The 5000-nt window shown below is 51.4% G+C and overlaps 1 non-coding gene across 1 annotated transcript in view; it reads left to right on the top strand.

Annotated features, from left to right (window-relative positions):
• Nucleotides 1-4549: 4549 nt before the first annotated feature.
• Nucleotides 4550-5000, top strand: part of LOC126435812 (small subunit ribosomal RNA) — a 1909-nt gene continuing 1458 nt past the window's right edge. The window contains exon 1 of the ribosomal RNA XR_007580210.1: nt 4550-5000. This exon is cut by the window's right edge and continues 1458 nt beyond it. This is a non-coding gene — a ribosomal RNA (small subunit ribosomal RNA).

The following is a 5000-nucleotide window of genomic DNA, read 5'->3' as shown; positions in this document are numbered from 1 at the left end:
TTCGACTGGAACTAGAGTAACCGTATACACGGCACTGATTAGTAATAGATGCAGAGCCATCAGAATACAGATAATATATACAACCGTCCCTATACATGCTGAAAGACTCTGCACACAATGAGAACCACACGTCAGCCAGACACTCTTATCACACACTACTCTCTTATCACACACAATATCTAACCACCAGCATGGAAGAACATCCAGTGCATTCTCTCCGCCACATGACACAATCCACACAATCATTACCAGACCGGGAGGTCCACCCAGAAAACACAATATCCCACCCTTCCGACATCCGCACATTGCTCAGCTAAGCCACGAACACCCACACATGTCCTACACAGTGGTGCACCCAACATCACAATACTGCCTCCTGTCACAGCACACAAACAATGGCAGGAATGAAAGACACAGATCTGCCACAACCATGGAATCGGAGCGCCGCCTGTCATGAGCCAAAAGTGCATCCTGACGTGACAAATCGGATAATACCGCAGGCATCCAATTACGATAATCACTATCAACGAACCTGCCGCCCCCCCCCCCCAATACACCTTTCCCTACAACAATGTGTATCTGAACCTACGCTATATCGTACCTTAACCTAACCTATATCGTACCTTAACCTAACCTATATCGTACCTTAACCTAACCTATATCGTACCTTAACCTAACCTATATCGTACCTTAACCTAACCTATATCGTACCTTAACCTAACCTATATCGTACCTTAACCTAACCTATATCGTACCTTAACCTAACCTATATCGTACCTTAACCTAACCTATATCGTACCTTAACCTAACCTATATCGTGCCTTAACCTAACCTATATCGTGCCTTAACCTAACCTATATCGTGCCTTAACCTAACCTATATCGTGCCTTAACCTAACCTATATCGTGCCTTAACCTAACCTATATCGTGCCTTAACCTAACCTAATTTGTGCCTTAACCTAACCTAATTTGTGCCTTAACCTAACCTAATTTGTGCCTTAACCTAACCTAATTTGTGCCTTAACCTAACCTAATTTGTGCCTTAACCTAACCTAATTTGTGCCTTAACCTAACCTAATTTGTGCCTTAACCTAACCTAATTTGTGCCTTAACCTAACCTAATTTGTGCCTTAACCTAACCTAATTTGTGCCTTAACCTAACCTAATTTGTGCCGTAACCTAACCTAATTTGTGCCGTAACGTAACCCATGTTGTGCCGTAACGTAACCCATGTTGTGCCGTAACGTAACCCATGTTGTGCCGTAACGTAACCCATGTTGTGCCGTAACGTAACCCATGTTGTGCCGTAACGTAACCCATGTTGTGCCTTAACCTAACCCATGTTGTGCCTTAACCTAACCCATGTTGTGCCTTAACCTAACCCATGTTGTGCCTTAACCTAACCCATGTTGTGCCTTAACCTAACCTACGTTGTGCCTTAACCTAACCTACGTTGTGCCTTAACCTAACCTACGTTGTGCCTTAACCTAACCCATGTTGTGCCTTAACCTAACCCATGTTGTGCCTTAACCTAACCCATGTTGTGCCTTAACCTAACCCATGTTGTGCCTTAACCTAACCCATGGTGTGCCTTAACCTAACCCATGTTGTGCCTTAACCTAACCCATGTTGTGCCTTAACCTAACCCATGTTGTGCCTTAACCTAACCCATGTTGTGCCTTAACCTAACCCATGTTGTGCCTTAACCTAACCCATGTTGTGCCTTAACCTAACCCATGTTGTGCCTTAACCTAACCCATGTTGTGCCTTAACCTAACCCATGTTGTGCCTTAACCTAACCCATGTTGTGCCTTAACCTAACCCATGTTGTGCCTTAACCTAACCCATGTTGTGCCTTAACCTAACCCATGTTGTGCCTTAACCTAACCCATGTTGTGCCTTAACCTAACCCATGTTGTGCCTTAACCTAACCCATGTTGTGCCTTAACCTAACCCATGTTGTGCCTTAACCTAACCCATGTTGTGCCTTAACCTAACCCATGTTGTGCCTTAACCTAACCCATGTTGTGCCTTAACCTAACCCATGTTGTGCCTTAACCTAACCCATGTTGTGCCTTAACCTAACCCATGTTGTGCCTTAACCTAACCCATGTTGTGCCTTAACCTAACCCATGTTGTGCCTTAACCTAACCCATGTTGTGCCTTAACCTAACCCATGTTGTGCCTTAACCTAACCCATGTTGTGCCTTAACCTAACCCATGTTGTGCCTTAACCTAACCCATGTTGTGCCTTAACCTAACCCATGTTGTGCCTTAACCTAACCCATGTTGTGCCTTAACCTAACCCATGTTGTGCCTTAACCTAACCCATGTTGTGCCTTAACCTAACCCATGTTGTGCCTTAACCTAACCCATGTTGTGCCTTAACCTAACCCATGTTGTGCCTTAACCTAACCCATGTTGTGCCTTAACCTAACCCATGTTGTGCCTTAACCTAACCCATGTTGTGCCTTAACCTAACCCATGTTGTGCCTTAACCTAACCCATGTTGTGCCTTAACCTAACCCATGTTGTGCCTTAACCTAACCCATGTTGTGCCTTAACCTAACCCATGTTGTGCCTTAACGTAACCCATGTTGTGCCTTAACGTAACCCATGTTGTGCCTTAACCTAACCTATAATGTGCCTTAACCTAACCTAAAGTGCGCCGTAACCTAAACTATATTGCGCCTTAACCTGACGCACGTTGTCGCTGAACCTGCTCTGTAATTGTTATGCAACCCGTTAAAGTAGTGTAGTGTTGCCTAACCGCAACCCTCGCAATATAGTTCGCTACTCGCACTGCCCGGTCCCCTGTGTATCGCGTCATGTTAAACACCTTGCAGGTGTTGCTGACTTTCCACATGCTCCTGCTATACACTGTAGTGTGGATAGCAGCAGGACGTACATGCCCCCCCCCCCCCCTTCCCCCCTGCCTTCGCAAGCTGGTCGGTGAGAAGTTTGCATGTTCAATGCCCTTCGCATGCCGACGTACTCAGCCTACGTTGTGGTACGGCCTGTCACCTGTCCGCCGATGTACGCAAAACCCACAAACTGTACTGCACATTGCTCCGTATGTACTGAATGATACATCGTGGCCCATGTGACCGTATGACGACAGCGCCTAGCAACGGCGGACCATACAGTCCAAATATTGTGCACGCAGCTACGTGTCGTCTCCCTATAAGAGCTGGATTGCAGTGTGGTACGCCATACAGACGTGTGGGAGGAACGGACGCCCTGGATGGCGATCAGCATGAGCAGTCTGTTGATGTAGTGGAGCGTGTATTCGGACGTAGTCGTCTCTTCTCACACACCGTGATAGCATGTTGCACCGTGTTCCACATCTGCGACATGCTGCAGAGGCGGGCTGACAGTCGTTCGCGCAATGGACACCGCATACGTACGGGGTCTACCTTCCACGTGTTCTCTAGGCGTGCACATGTTGTTGCGTCTATGTGGGCAGACGTAGTGTGTTGTGACACCTGACACAGGCATGCAATACTCGTTGCAAATGGCGATGGACGTGTACGTTTGCTGGTGACGTTACGCAAATGAACAACCGGTAACCCGTTGTGGTGCGGTTGTTCTCGCTAGAGGTGAATCAGTGTTGGCGACGATCGGTCGAGCTATTAACCGGTTGTTTCAGGGATACCCACCATGCCCACGAACGTGAAAGGGGACCCACCATGCCCACGAACGTGAAAGGGGGGGGGGGGGGGGGGGGGGGGGGGGATCTGGGTGTGAGGCGATACGCGGCGGTGGCTGGGTGGGACCGTCCCCGGCCGGTGAGGGGGGGCCGCCCGGCGTGCTGGCAGCGCGGTGCGTGGGCGCACGCGCTACAGCCGGCTGGTGGGGGCGGCCGGTGGCAGGCGCGCCGGCCGACGGACGCGGCAGGCGGCGCAGCTGCGCGCCGGCGCCCCCTGCTCGCGGCGCCTTGCGGCCAAAGTAGGTCCTCGCGGGCCCGGTGCGAAGCGCGGTGGCCATCTGCAGTGTGCTGGTCCGATTGAGGACTTTGTGCGCTGAGGATGCGCCGCCGCCCGGCGCTCGGCGCCGCGACGCCGTCTGCTGCTCGGTCGCCCCAGCGGTTCTCGCAGGTGGTTTGTATCGCAGCTGTGCGGACGTGTTGGCGCGTGCGCTGTGCTGGGAGAGTTCGCTTCGGCACCCAAGTAGGGCTTTTGTCCTTCTGTGGCGCTGGCGTTGGAGCTGCCGGTCACCGTAGGTGGCGCGTGTTGTCTCCCGCCGGCAATGCCACGACAGCACGCTCCCGGGCCTCTGTCGGCAGCGGCAAGCTCAGTTGGGAGCACGGGTGGTCGCACCTAAAGCGTCTACTCGCCTAACTCCGGGCGATTGCGCCTCTCTCGAACCCGACCAAGTACTTAGGACGGCGCTGCGCGCCGCCGGGACCTGAGAGGGTTTCGAGGTGTGTTGTGCAGGGGAGCTCAGCCTCCTCCTGTTTGCAGAATAATTGAGCGGACGCTTGCGTGTTCGCGCGGGCCCCCGGGACACACTCCCGGGCGGCCGGCTGCTCAGCTCTAGTTGACGCAGCTCCCTGGTTGATCCTGCCAGTAGTCATATGCTTGTCTCAAAGATTAAGCCATGCATGTCTCAGTACAAGCCGCATTAAGGTGAAACCGCGAATGGCTCATTAAATCAGTTATGGTTCCTTAGATCGTACCCACGTTACTTGGATAACTGTGGTAATTCTAGAGCTAATACATGCAAACAGAGTCCCGACCAGAGATGGAAGGGACGCTTTTATTAGATCAAAACCAATCGGTCGGCTCGTCCGGTCCGTTTGCCTTGGTGACTCTGAATAACTTTGGGCTGATCGCACGGTCCTCGTACCGGCGACGCATCTTTCAAATGTCTGCCTTATCAACTGTCGATGGTAGGTTCTGCGCCTACCATGGTTGTAACGGGTAACGGGGAATCAGGGTTCGATTCCGGAGAGGGAGCCTGAGAAACGGCTACCACATCCAAGGAAGGCAGCAGGCGCG

The sequence above is a fragment of the Schistocerca serialis genome, unplaced genomic scaffold (assembly GCF_023864345.2).
Source record: "Schistocerca serialis cubense isolate TAMUIC-IGC-003099 unplaced genomic scaffold, iqSchSeri2.2 HiC_scaffold_1219, whole genome shotgun sequence".
NCBI classification, from domain to species: Eukaryota; Metazoa; Arthropoda; class Insecta; order Orthoptera; family Acrididae; genus Schistocerca; species Schistocerca serialis.
The sequence above is the reverse complement of the archived record's forward strand: the minus strand, read 5'-3'. Positions and strand labels throughout refer to the sequence as shown.